The 14417-nt window shown below is 46.3% G+C and overlaps 1 long non-coding RNA gene across 1 annotated transcript in view; it reads left to right on the top strand.

Moving 5' to 3' along the window:
• Positions 1–14417, top strand: part of LOC118774028 — a 50253-nt gene that overhangs the window by 16980 nt on the left and 18856 nt on the right. Inside the window, exon 2 of the long non-coding RNA XR_005004801.1 lies at positions 5689–5878. This is a non-coding gene — a long non-coding RNA (uncharacterized LOC118774028). The remainder of the gene's footprint in view (positions 1–5688; positions 5879–14417) is intronic.

Raw genomic sequence — 14417 nt, 5'->3', positions numbered from 1 at the left:
GCATGTGTGTGTGCGTGTGTGCGCGTGTGTGCGTGTGTGCGTGTGTGCGCGTGTGTGCGTGTGCGTGTGCGTGTGCGTGTGCGTGTGCGTGTGCGTGTGCGTGTGCGTGTGCGTGTGCGTGTGTGTGTGTGTGTGTGTGTGTGTGTGTGTGTGTGTGTGCGCGCGCGTGTGTGCGTGTGTGCGTGTGTGCGCGCGTGTGTGTGTGTGTGGGTGTGTGTTGTGTATGAAAGATCATTCACACATCTGGAAGATGGTTAAAGATGGTCCCCAGCCTGTTATGCTACAGCATATAGTGTGGACTGACACTCTGTGTCAGTTATGGGAAGCACAGTGCAGGGCATGGTTCTGTTTGAAGCTCTTCATAGCATCCCAGTCTTCCTTCCCTAGCCTCCTCTCATACTCTGGGAATATCAAGGCTGTTGAAATACATTAACACACCTGGTTATGGCAGCAACTTCTTGCTATGTTAGTATCATTTAAAATAGGGTTTCATCATTCAAAGGTTGATCCATGTGACATTTGTAGCCAGGCAAGGCCTTTTTTGAGTTTGGGTAGGAGTTGATGCAGAAACCCCAGGCCATCATGTTAGCAAAATGTGCTTATCGGTATTTCCCATCCATTGAAATGCTTCTGAAATGGCCACCCACATGTGCTTTCCCTCATCACAATGCTGCCAGAGAGAAAAATGTGTGGAAGCCAGCCCCTACCTGAAGGGCTGCACAAAATCGGCATCCATTTTCACTGGAGGACGCAAAGGAGCGTGCGTTTATGTCCTTAAAAGGACACGCCGTGAACATCAATCTAGGCTTTCATTTGTGTGTTTTTTTTTATACACAGTTGGGTAATCTGTCATTCCTCCCTCACTAAATCGAGTGAGAAGATCTCGCCTTCAGCGAGAGTGTATCTTAATTCATGTCTGAGGCGTATTTCAAAGATACATGCCAAGTCCTCCCTACCTAATTCATTGCCTTGGACTCCTTCATGGCTCTGGCTGCTCTGTGGCTTTGTGGAGCTGTGAGGAAGTTTGCGCTCCACTCCCACTGCAGTTCGATGTGGTCACAGGATAACTTGACACACAGATTAGAGAGAAATCATTATTATCATCATCATCATTATCTTATATTCTGTTATGTTCTAAATATTATCGGTTTGCATGGATCAGGATGACCAATCCATTTATACAGATTAGTATTTATTAAAGTAATACAGAGTCATTGCGTAACTGAAAGGCACAACAGCAGTGCCCCACCTGGGACTCAAACCGACAACCTACTACTTACAGACCAGATTTCTTTACCACTACCCTATGCTCCAGCCCCTTGTCTCATGGCTCTGATCTGTTCCAGTCCTGGAGTGTCAGAGCCAGTCCTATAGACTCCTGTAGTCTCTGGCCCATTCTCTGGCAGACTCTGGCCAGGTTCTGTAAGCTCTGGCTCAGTCTAACCTGGTTTGCAGTTTCTGGCCTGGTCCAACCAGGCTCTGGCTTAGTCTGACCCGGTCGGATAGGTTCTGACCCGGTCCCACAGGCTCTGGCCCGGGCTAACATGCTGTGGCCGGTCCCCCGGGCTCTGGCATGGTTCAGCAGGCTCTGGAGCTGCTAGCATGTGCAGGCTGTGGGGTTATGTGTGCACCCCCTCACTCGGGCCCAGTGCGGCCAAGTTACCCTGCTTCACAGGAACATGTGAAGTGTCAGCCCTGTGATTTCTGCCTGTGTGAAAAGTGTTAAGTCCCTGTTTGGAGTTTTCAACTTCTCTGTCTTTCTTTCCTGCTTCCCCGTCTCCTCTCTCTCTCCCTCTTTCCAACTTTATCTCTCTCTTTGCGTCATTCTCTCTCTTGCTCCCCCCCCCCCATCTGTCTCTCCGCTCTGTCCTTAGGGGGAACAGGCGGTGTGGAGTGGGTTTTGGTGCAGGGGAACGGGCGGTGTGGAGTGGGTTTTGGTGCAGGGGAACGGGCGGTGTGGAGTGGGTTTTGGTGCAGGGGAACGGGCGGTGTGGAGTGGGTTTTGGTGTAGGGGAACAGGCGGTGTGGAGTGGGTTTTGGTGTAGGGGAACGGGAACTTGCTCCAAGTGTGTGAAATGGTCTATCTCTGAGTTCCTTTAGTGTGTTGTGTGCTGTCAGACTTGGCAGTCATATGTAGCAGTAAAACCCATCCTGGAAGCATTGAATCTTAAGTGCACTATTGTTCAGGCTGAAAGTGATCCCTCATGCCCTTTTGTGTCTCTCTAGTATGCATGCATGTGTTTGTATGCATGGGTGTGTCTGTGTCTCTGTATATATGTGTGTCTGTATGTATGTGTGTGTATCTGCATGTCTATGTGTGTGTCTCCTCTCACATGCAGATGGGTTTGAGTGAAATGTATGAATCGGATGGTATCACACATGCCTGCTTGCATGTAAAGTGCTGTGTTGTGTGAAGGGGGAACGAGAGACGCACTGAGCTCAGATAAAGCCAGTTAAACCCAGCTCAGACAGCCTTACAGCCCCTCTCTCTGGGAGCAGTACAGACTGGCCAGCACGTGGAGGAAGAATCAGATCAGGTGTGATTGGCTCCTGAAATCATCCTGAACCAATCAGGTCACAAAATGCCCTGGTTTGTAAACTGTGGAGACCGAGTTATCTGCAGTTGGGCCATGTCTATAGCGAGTCCCCGACCTGCTGCAGCTGTACAGTGCAGCTGGGAATATGAGAACTCTGCCACGCCTCTTTGCATCACCTTATTGTCACTTAGCAGACACGCTGTTCCAGAGTGACTTCCATAGGTTACAATTTTTACATATTATCCGTTTTTACAGCCGCATATTTACTGAGGCAATTTTGGGTTAAGCACCGTGCCCAAGGGTATAGCAGCAGTGCCCCAGCAGAGAATTGAACCAATAATCATTCGGTTACGAGCACTGCTCCTTACCACTATGCTGCACTGACACTCTCAAATAACATCTTTACCTGATGAAAAGGCAAATGGCTCCTGGATTGTTTTTCAAAAAGCTGGATTCTGTGAACGAGTCGTATTTTGAGTGGAATATATCAGTGCACACCTTTTTGTCTGTGAAGACGCGTACCATTCCAGATCTTGAAAGTGGCCCGATGTGCTGTAAATGTTTAATGAATCCTTATTTCCAGTTTTTATCTGTGCAATCTCCTGCACAGACCCCAGGCCTCCCGGAGCAGTGCATTTGGTGACTTTATTACTCTGCTCAGTTAGTGGATAAAATAGAGTCACTGGAGCATTTCATGATGTTTCTGTGGGTCGCGGGGATGGAAGCGCTCTGCTGTAGCATCTGGTTCATTTGAAGGGGATATCTTATTATCACGCTTACTGATATTGCTGATTACCTGTTAAGTTTGTTTCCTTTTGGCAGCCACGTCAGCTTTCCCCACGCAGGACTGTGACAAATAACCAGAGCTGAGTTTGCTCTATTTGTATTTTTGTAGAGGGTGTTCTTGGAATTGAAAGTAAGTAGGCTACACTGTTACTTTTACTAATGATGTGAAGCAAGGAAACAGTCTGGTCTTTCAACACAGTGTCTCTCATGAAAACATGACTCTCCCTGCACTTGCAGTGGTTTTAGAAGCCTGCTTATTTGAATATTAGTATTGCTAAACATTTATGACTGCATTAATGATAACAGTAATACAAATATATAATTTACCATGGCCTGAACAGGATCTGATAAAGGGCTGTGACTACTTTTCTCGGGTTTGTGCCACCTAGTGGTGAAACAAGATTACTGTTGTGTCTTTGTGGCAGCAGTGTCTGGCTCACCACTCACTGCCTCCTACAATCAATGGCTGTTTCTAGCGCTGCCTCCAGAAACAGCTGGAAGTAATACAGTGGGTACTCTGAGAAAGTACACAATGTGTTATTATTGGAAAGCTCTTATTCCCCCAGCCTGACTAGTGCTCCCTAACTGCATGTAGCTTGACAAATGGGCAGCAGGTGAAGACATTAGGTAATTAGACTTGTAATCAGAATGTTGTGGGCTCAAATCCCGGGTGAGGTGCTAATGTGGTACCCTTGTGGAGAGTACTTGAACTGAATTGCATCAGTAAGTATCCAGTTGCAGAAATGGATAAGTTTGAAATCTGTACCGTGTAGGATTATCTTGATAAAGGTGATCAGCTGATAACAGCTGTTGTTAAAGGTGTCTACTGATATTAGATGATGTTAAGGGTGTCTGCTGGTATTGGGAAATATTAAAGGTGGTCTGCTGACAGGTCCTGTGACCTTCAGGTGGAATGTTCTTGTTGCTGCTGCATTATGATGCAAGAAGAATAGGTATGGCTCCAGGCGTCAGAGCTCCTGTGGGCTTCATGGAGTTTGGCCTCCTTCAGCACTCCTGACAGGTGGCTTCTGCTGTTCCCTTGCATGCACGTAGAAGTGTGGCTCTCTTACTGTTAGCTGCCCCCCCCGGTCTGCTCACCTTTTTGAAATTGTTTTAATCTGAGGCTGACTCTGAAAATGAGGGGGGCTAACACTACTGCTAATGCTAACCCCTCCTGCTCAACACCCTTTCCAGAATCCTCAGCTATCTTCCGATGGAATTGTGTTTTTGAGTCCATTGTCATGCCACTTGCTAGTCCCTTCCTTTTTTGGAGGCAGGTAGTTCTGACGCTGCAGTGGCCAGGTTGAGTTCAGGCCAACCTGGGGAAATGATCAGCTCTCAGCCCATTCCAGTATAGTATGCTGTTCCCCAAGGTTCCCCACTGCTGTCTGAACAATGAAACACAGCATGGTAGCACTTTAAATCACTGCTGTAACACCTTAAATCAGACCTGAATCAGTGCTTAGTATTACAAATCAGACATGTAACACTGAATCAGTGCTGTGACACTGTAAGTCAGCGTTTAAACGCTGCAGCTCAGCACTGAATCAGGACTGAGTGCAACAAATCAGGGCAATAGCCTTGTCAGGCCAGAAACTTAAATCATCACTGTAATACTACATGTCGCCAAGGTTACCGCACAGCCTGTCGGCACAGGTCTGATTCCCTTTACCAGAAAGAGCCATGATGAGGAAGGCTAACCCGGTAGGACAAGAGTGGGACTGCCACGCCAGTACAGTGTTTCTGACAGCGGGTATCTGTGTTTCCTACAGGTGGCACTCATTTGTTTATACTGAGTGCTGTTTCAAAAGGTGGCCAGCTAAAAATGCTAATGCATTGAATTAGTCATGTCAGATCACACGGTTTCTGGATTTACACACAGCGTTGATATGTGCTCATATGGAACTGCAGTTCATTTTCCGGGGGAGTGTGTTTGCATAAATGTATACAGCTAATTAACTAACCGGACCAGTTAAGCGGGGGTAATTGGTTGGAACAAAAACCAGCGTACACACTGGCCCTCCAGGGGTTGTTTGACACGTCTGATCTGGGTAATTAAACAAGTGTAATTCTGCTGAAGTTAATGCATGAAATTAACACACCGGTATTTTTTTTACTCTGAAAGGCACATTCTCACGCGAATAGCCTTTTCAAGCCCTGAAACCCTCAGTTAAGTGCATCTCCACTGCTGTCTGAAGAATCCAAAATCCATATATTGGCTGGCTGACTGCTTCACGCATTACTCTGTCAGGACCGTTCAGTTTGATCTGTGGCAGCCTGGTGGTTAAGGGCCTTAGTTTCCTTCACTTTTACGATCAAATTGATCTCTCCATTTCCTTATTTTTTTCCTGGGATTTGTTTGCAGGAATGTCGGCAGTGCTGGCTGGGTTGATGGCACTCGGGTCAGCCTGGTCGGGACTGACATTTTGGAAGGTGTGACGTTCCACCCCACCTCCCACCAGGAAAGAGACCCTTTTGACTCTGCTGGGAGGAATAGCACTCTGCCCTGATCAGCTGCCAGTAGTCCGCTCTTACCACCACCTGGCTGACAAAGGGTAAGTAAGCATTTGGGGGCTCAGTGGTTTAGGGTGGTTGGGGGGGGTTATGTCAGTGAAGCATATGATTCTATGATTCTTCATCTCCTTTCTTGTGGTGTGGGTCAGAATTCTTCTCGGCCTTGTCTATCTGAAAGAGCTGTACAGAATGTTCATATCCCAGGGGTTGGACAGAGAGCCTTTCATAGTAGACCTTTCTGGTATGGCACACAGAGCCCTCTAGGGGGAGTTGCCTGTGTCCCACAGGTAGAAGCGGGGTAGGGGGGCGAGATCGCTCTGTTCTGAGGAGATGACTCGTCTCCACGCTGCTGTGTTGGCAGGTTTGAAGAGGAGCATTATGGTATGAGTGCTCCCCTGGTGTAGGGAAATTACGGCTCGCTCATTAAACAAAAGCTCTGAGCCCAGCTGAGTTGGGGGGGGGGGGGGGGGGGGGGAGTTACAGGGTAGGAGATTGTAACTCAGGTTGCAGCTCCTGAGAGAGATTGTCTGTTGTTTAGGAAGAGCCTTTGAGTCCTCGTCAGTGGTACCTAAGTCCCCCTTGCTCTGAGCCACTGCTCAGACCAAAGCAAAAATCGTTCTTAGCTTTATAAATACACACATTATTGGAATTTCATTGGAGATTATGAATCATTTTGCAAAACCACTGTCTTTCACATACCCCTGCTCAAATGCAGTCTTCATACCAGTTTATTGTTAATCTCTCAAAGTGCCTGTTGCCATGTTGGGGGCGGGTCTTGTCTTTACTGTTTGATTTTTGCTTTATGAATCACCAGTCATATGCAAATGATAAAATGTGCAGCTTGCATGTCGCTTGCCTGTCCAGGAGTATCAAAAGTGCTTTGTCAGAAGGTGTTTACGAGAAACTGGAAATGAGGTTTAGAAGCCACCCACAGGGCTGATCTCTGAACCACTGGCCTGCCTGCTTGCCAGACTGTGCTCTCTGTATCGCCTTTGCCTGGAAACAGACCCCAGGCTATGAGACACATAAAGGCTGTTTCCTGCCCATATGGGGTTAAGCAATATACAGAAGATTGGGTTTTCCCAGGGCAAAAATGGAATGAAATATTGACACAAATAAGCATAAAACTGAATTTGTTGAGTCAAGAGGAGCTGGTGAAGAATTAAGTGCTTTGACAGTTGATTTTGGTTCCCGCTATGAACTCTGAACAGGGTGGAGAGGGCCAAGGGGAGCAATGTTGTCATTTTTGGCGAGCTTTCCCTGGAATGGGAAAAAAAAGAACGAAGTATGATAGTTCTCACTCCAAACTTCAAGTTTGCATGCAGTTATGTGTTGTTTGTTCACAGAACATGAGGAGTTTAATGGTAAGAACAGGCATCTTAACCCATCTGAGATCGCCATTTTTCCTAGAGTCTAGAATTTATCCAGTGCTGTGTCAAGCCTGGTCTTTAGCACTGTAAGGTTCCAATAGGAATCTAGTAAGTTGTATTATGCATTAATAACTGTGAACTGTGGCTGAGTTCTTGGGAGTTTCAGAACACAAGAATTCTGTTAGATAGTATTGCTGACCTCCAGACCTGCCAGTGAGATTGGGGTCACTGGTATGGAGTGTAGCCTGCGGTTGGAGGCAGGGGGGTGACACCTTTCTCTACCCTCTGTACCACTGTTGACAACATGAAGAATTTATTAGGAAGAGTGTTTATTCGCTTCAGCAGATTCCCTGATCCCAAGCGGGTGACGTACTGTACATGTATGAGTCTGGTTAGAAGCCCAGTCCCTGGTCCTCTACACCTCTCTGCTACCTAGTGAGGCCATTGCTTATAATGATATCCCCCCTCTCTGCTTCTTGTTCTTTTGAGCTCCTTGTCTCTGTATCTCCATCTCTCTTTCTTCCTCCCTCTTCCTTTCTTCCTTCTCTCTCTCATGAATGGTAGATGGGATCCCATCTTTCACTCCCTCGCATCCAGTGAGACATGGGGGAGGCCTTAAAAAGTGTCTTTGAATAATGTAGCTGTGAGCTATCGAGAGCTGGTTGCTTAAACATTTATACGGAAATCCCAATAATTTATTATCTTCATACACTGAAGATGGTGAGAGCTGATCTGCTGAGAGTTGAATGAGCTACTTATCAACTTTTGGGCATCTCCTCTTAACCTACTCATGTTCCTCTTGTGAAGGAATTTTTACTGAAATCCTTATATTTCTTCTATTATTGAATGCCTACAAAAGACTGAATTGAATTATTAATCTAAGAGTGACACATTCCACAACGCTGTACACATTGTTCTTATATTGTTTGTGGGGTGTGGTAGGTTTAATGTGACATGTCTCTGTGCAGGTGTTTCTCTGTTTTAGTCAGAAAAGTGGAAAGTTCACTTCAAGAACTTGTTTTGGTACCCAAAGCCATGCAGTTTGGAAATAAAGAGTTGCAAGATCAAGATCTCTTGACTCCTCCACAAACCTGGGCAGGTTTTTCCATCCATTTCTAACTCTCCGTGACAGAAATGGCTTAGTGGTACTAGTGTGATATTCTTTTCTCTTATTTCTACCTGCTGTCTAATTCTGTTGACGGAATGTTTAAGATGAAATGGCTTCTGTGGTCCAGTTTATTAAGGTTTTGAATGACTCAGTCAATGAGTACTCCGTTTTCTGAGACTAAAGCGATTGGGCCAATGTAAGATTAAGCCACCTGTTTAAGATTTGCTGCTAGTCATATTGTCCTTCTGTGTACTTTGCTTTCAGTTCAGCCCTCCCATATGGTGAAAAAAGATATACTGCTGCTAACAGTGTTGTATCACAGCTCAAAGAGAGCTCAGTTTTAAAAGTGTAGTGCCTGAAATGGAAGGTAATCTCCCGCCACTCATGGAGAGGGAGAGTCAGAAAAAAGTGCTTTTCAAGGTCCTCTTCCGTCAGATCTGACAGATAAAATGACCAGGTTCTGTCGGTGCTCCTCTGGGAGCATTACATTGTGGGTGTAAATGCCTGCACGAACATATCGGAGATGCTTGGGGTGGGATGTGTTAGTCACGGTAGCTGAGCGTGCCACTCTCTTCGGCTTTTCTGTGACCTTGCTCCGTGTAGGTCGCCGCTCATCTCGACAGCTGTTAAAGGAAGTGGGGAAAAAGGAGGAAGCCCCATGAGGAGGGTGTGCTGATGGATATATAACGGGCATTAGGGAAAATTGGTTACGTTCGGTTTTAGGTGACTACATGCGATGCAGATGGAGCCAGATGGTCTCATGCCTCTGAGGGCTGCTGTAGGGCTTTGGCAGGGAGGAGGAGTCATGGTGACCAGGGCCTAAGTGATAGGTAATTTGTCTGTTAATGATTTTTGTGGGGGCACAGCTAACTTATAACCTTGTTTGCATGCTGTTCCAATTGACATAAGCGTCTAGAAGGGAAAAAAGAAAATTTGGTAATTTCATTTGAATTTCAATCATTTCAATTTCAACTTGAAGTTCCTTTTTGAAGTTAAATGCATATGCTAAATATTGTTATTTTATCTAATGAAGGAAAAAAAAATGGTTTTATGAACTGAAAAAATACATTATAAAGTTATAAAAAAAGAGCATCTAGAGTTAAATTTTAGATGGTCAAACTTTATAGAATGCCAACCACAGACCAGAAGAAAGAAATAAAGAGGTGGCTGGTAGATGAAAAGTCACTAGTAAGTTGGATTTTTCACCATCCAGAATAAATTATTCCAAATCAAGCTTGTCTACCTTTTAACTGGATCATTCCAGGCACACATTTGAATGGTAGCTGCATCATATATTATTTGATAAAATCACGATATTGCTAGGCAGCAAGGTAACTTCAGAGCTAAACCTGGTAGCTAAACCACAATAATGTTTACTATTACTACTATCCAGCTAGACAGTATCTTAATACATGAAGAATCAAGTTTGAATCAATCTCACTTGCAAAGCCATTTCAAATCGGAACAGGATCTCATTTTTCCAATGGCATGTACTGATCAAAACATGGTCTTCATTTTTCTGTTATCTGTTCACTCAGTGTAGTTAGTGTTAGCACATTTTTCAATCAATGAAGGGTTTAATCTTTCAGATCAAAACTAACTACTTAATTTAGGACCTCAGGAAATTTTAAAGATGCAGATATCTCCTGCGACAGTTTATTTGACTGTAGTTACTGTTTTTATATTGTGTGTCCATGCATTCTGTAGCAACAGTTATTTCAGGGTGATTCTTACCCTGGTAGGGTAGGAATCACTGACATGGCAGACATCAGGCTAAGCAGGGTGACCGTGCAGAGGGAGGAAAGCCATCTGGCACCAGAAGGGGGCGGTGTTTAAGACACCATCACTGTGAGGGAATGCAATGCTATCTTTTATTTTTTTCCCACTCATCAAAAGAAGAGTATTTTAATGGGAGGGAAAAGAATACCTTCAGCTTCAAAGGCAGTGAAGTCTTTTACGCTGCAGTTATGTCTCCAGGAGTGTCTGAGATTTTCGGTGACGGGTGACGTGCTCCTTGCTGGGCTTTTGAGAATGCACCGCTTTTACAGTCCTCTGGGCTGGCAAGAAGATAAACGGCTGCGTCTGATTGGATGACGGCAGAGTTTCCTTCCCGTCGCTTGTGAGAGAGCAGCAGTGCCTCTGAATGCTCCTGGAGGGACTGTTCCACAAATTAGCTCCTGACTGCTGAAGCATCATGCCAGTCTCTGGAGCATCGTGAATCCAAACACAGACAAAGCGCACAGAAGGGCGTGTGGAGCCCAGACAGGCCCCCAGGTGACCCTCCGGCTCCAGACGACAGCGATCCAGAGCACGCTTCAGGGCGCAGGGTATGGGGGAGACGACAGCGATCCACAGCATGCTTCAGGGCGCAGGGTGTGTGGGTTAAGGGCGGCATGGAGGGACAAAGCAGGATTTGACAGTGGTTTAGGGGTGATGTTTACTTGCTTGAACTTTGTGGGAGGGAAAGGAGAGAAGTCAGAGCGATCGAGAGCGATGAGGAGGCATTATGCAGGTTGTGTGTGCGTGCGTGCGTGCGTGCGTGCGTGCGTGCGTGCGTGCGTGCGTGCGTGCGTGCGTGCGTGCGTGCGTGTGCGCGTGCGTGTGTGCATGTCTGTTCATAGATGTGCATTTGTGCAAGCATTAAGCAATTTTTTCCCTTTCCTGGTTGGTAGAATGCATATTGTGTCGTAATATTGAAACTCATGTTTCATTACTTATTTATGTCGTGAAGAGGGGATACTTATAATGGTGGCAATGCTGAATGGCAAGCACATTGGTGGTGGTGGTGGGGAGATAGATAAGTATAAAACCTTTAAAACCCCACTAGACATAAGCATATGGATGAGCTTGCACACAGCTTAAGAGAGACGAGTGTAAGACTGTGTGATTTCACACAGTAAATCACAGCCACTAAGCCTCGGGAGCCCATTAAAGAAGTGCCATTTCAGAGGGTCTCTGCCTCATAGTGGCTCATTTTATACATCAGGCCTGTGTGGTTCATCTGCTTAGCCCTTATCAAGGGTGACATCCAAAGCTTTTACTTGCTTTGCATTTATGCCGATGCAAATATCATCATCCAAATGGAAACATTTACATATTATTTGTTTATACTGCAAGAGATTCACTGAAGCAGGTCAGGGTTGGAACCTCGTTCATGAGATCAACAGCAGTCAACAACCCCTCCTCGGGTTTTGAGCATAATACGTTCTGGTTACTAGTCCGGCTCTGTAGCTGCTGTGCCACACCACTGCCCCACAGAAGCCAGCTTTACCTGGTGAAAATGGTGAGTAAGGGGCTGTGAAAATAGACATTCATAAGCAGGCCTTTGTGACGCTGTCTCTGCGACACTGTGGCAAACAGACTGTGTGCTACTGTGGGTGTGCGTGGCATGTTCTGAATCCTCCCCAGTCTTGTCTGGAATAGACTTTGTGTCTTTTTTTTTTTTTTTTTTAAAACAATACATCATCTCTTTGCATTGCAGGTGCTCCTAAACTAACACAGTTTGGTGTGCTCAGCTGCGCACTCTCTGACACGGTTGAGTTTAAGCACTTTGCTTTAGGCACCCAGGACTGGAACTCCCTGGTTGCATGTTCAGTTGCCCGCTGCTTAACATCACCACTCCACAAAATGCACTTTGTTCTTTTGCTGAATGATTGGTTCATTCCAGTGCAGCAGCCTTTGATTGGGTATTTCCTGGGCTCTCGGGCAACACAGAATTCCCTGGAGCCATACAATGCTGCCACCACGCCCAGCTGTGTCTGAGCCAGTTAGTTGTCTCTTTTTTTTGTTGTTGTAGGAAGGGAGGTGGAGCGGAGGTCACTTAAGGGGAAGGAGGTGTTCCCACAGGTGCGTTTTAGTTTATTAACCAAACTGGCCCCCAGGCGTCCCCCGGCTGGAAGTACCTTACATTATTCCGCTTCTACACACACACACACACACACACACACACACACACACACACACACACACACACACACACACACACACACACACACACACACACACACACACACACACATACATAGCAGCGCACGTGCATATTATAGCACTGGCGGGCCTGGTGGACTGCATCCCTGCACTGTGTGGAAAACGACTCGTCTTACAGTGGGAACATTTCACCTCTCTCTGCGGGACAGCCCTGACGCATAGGCTGTCCATATTGTGACCTGAAAGGCCAGAGTGTGGCTTTCTGTGACCCCCCCAGGGGAGCCGCAGGGTCTCTCTGTCTCTTTCCAGCTGAGACGCGTTTCCCTGCTCTCTCCACAGCTGCCCCTCAGCTCCGCTCCCCACATGGTCGCGCAGGCCTAATTGGCCTGTTGGCCCGAGTCTCAGCAATAATGGTCTGTTGTATTAAGGAATTCTCGGCATGCTATAAACTGTGAGGAGAAGAGAAGAAAGATACACCCCACCCCTCCCACCCCCAAGCCTGCTACTTTAAGCCTCTCACGCGCGCAGCGATGAGAATTTCAACGTGCAGGGGAAGCCTCTCTCCCCACGCTGGAGTCCATGTGGCAAGCTTCCAACACGCAACCTGTTAATAAAAATGAACAACTGAATCTGGGGAGAAGTGGTGGGGTGGTAAAGCAAGAATGGGGTTTTGTTTCTTTTCAATCTGAGGATTTTTATTTTTTTAATAAAATGTTCCACCGGAGCGGGGAGGAACGTCAGACGTGAGAAGGGTGTGGGTTCAAATCTCAGGCCTTCAGCGAGTTGCTCAGTCTGAATTGCTTCAGCGAAATATCCAGCTGGATTAAAGCAGGGTTAAAATGGGTCACCTACTAAGCAAATAAATAATGCAGAGACACTGAGGCTGCACCAGGTGGGGTTCTGTGAAGAACAGAAGGAAGAAGTGCTTTATTTCCTTTGGAATGATAGAGGACGGATGGGTGGAGATGCTTGCTTTTCTGAACAAAGGAAGGAGTGTCTCCAGTGCATTCGGGGTGCTCTGCTACACTCGGCACAGTGTGTTAATGTCACCGACTCCTCCAGCACAGCTCCTCGAACCCAGCGCCGTGCCCCCCAGACACTGGCTCGTTGTTAGCTGGGGGTCCGGGTGAGATCTTTCCCCGGTTCTGTTTGCGTGCTGGTGTATCAGCATAATCGCTAAAGCTCTCTCTCAAATGTCTCCCCTGTTTTCACAGACAGCCTTTTTAGTAATACCCACACACTCCGGAACCATTCTAAAGCCAACATTCCATTCTGTCCCATTCCATTAAAGCATGCATATGCTCAGCAAATGGTCTTACCCGGGGGACCGAAGCAGCTCACAGTTTCTCACATTTGACAGCTGTATAGTAAGCCAGTGTCTTTACTCCAACAATCTGAGTTCCGTTCTCCTCTGCTCACTCAAAGGAGTGGCAGCACGTGGGTTAAGGAGCCAGGTCCCGGTTGGATGGCTGGATTGATTCCCTGTTGGGGCGCTGACATTGTATTCTTGAGACGAGGCACCTCTGTTGAATTGATTCAGGATATCTACAAATGGTTAATATGTAATGTGTGCTGTGTAAATCGCCTGGGGTGGGTGTTTGCTGAGCAAATGAATAATGTAATTTAGTAACCCAGTGTCTTACTGCTGTGCTGTCTGAATCACTCACCCCTACAATGCCCTGGCCGTTCGTCCACACCTGATGCATTGCATTGTGGGAAGAGCTCAATTATGACTGCGATATTGCCCTTGCAGTATAACTACGGCAGTACATTCACATATGAAACACAGTGTCATACTTCCAGGAGAATGTAGCTTAATTTTTCATGATCAAGGCTATTACATGTCATAACTAATTCAGCACTTTTTTCCTGAAAAAATGCATTGTGATAATATCTCCATGTGTTCATTTGGCAGATACTCTTATCCACTGTGATTCACAAAGCAAAGGGAGCACACTGTAAGACCGCATGAACAAGAGTACAGATTCAGGATATGCTGGAAATGCTTCCAAACAAGAGCTTTAATGTGTGGAAATGCAAGCTCCAAGCACCATAGCGTTATACAGGAGACTGCAGTAACAGGTGTTACCTAATCAAAAGCTACAGCATGTAGAACAGTGTAGCAGTAGCCATATATGTTAATGCCATGATTTGATTAGGGCTGCCTTTTGCTTC

Source organism: Megalops cyprinoides, chromosome 3, assembly GCF_013368585.1.
Source record: "Megalops cyprinoides isolate fMegCyp1 chromosome 3, fMegCyp1.pri, whole genome shotgun sequence".
NCBI classification, from domain to species: domain Eukaryota; kingdom Metazoa; phylum Chordata; class Actinopteri; order Elopiformes; family Megalopidae; genus Megalops; species Megalops cyprinoides.
This window is presented reverse-complemented; position numbering and strand designations above follow the sequence as displayed.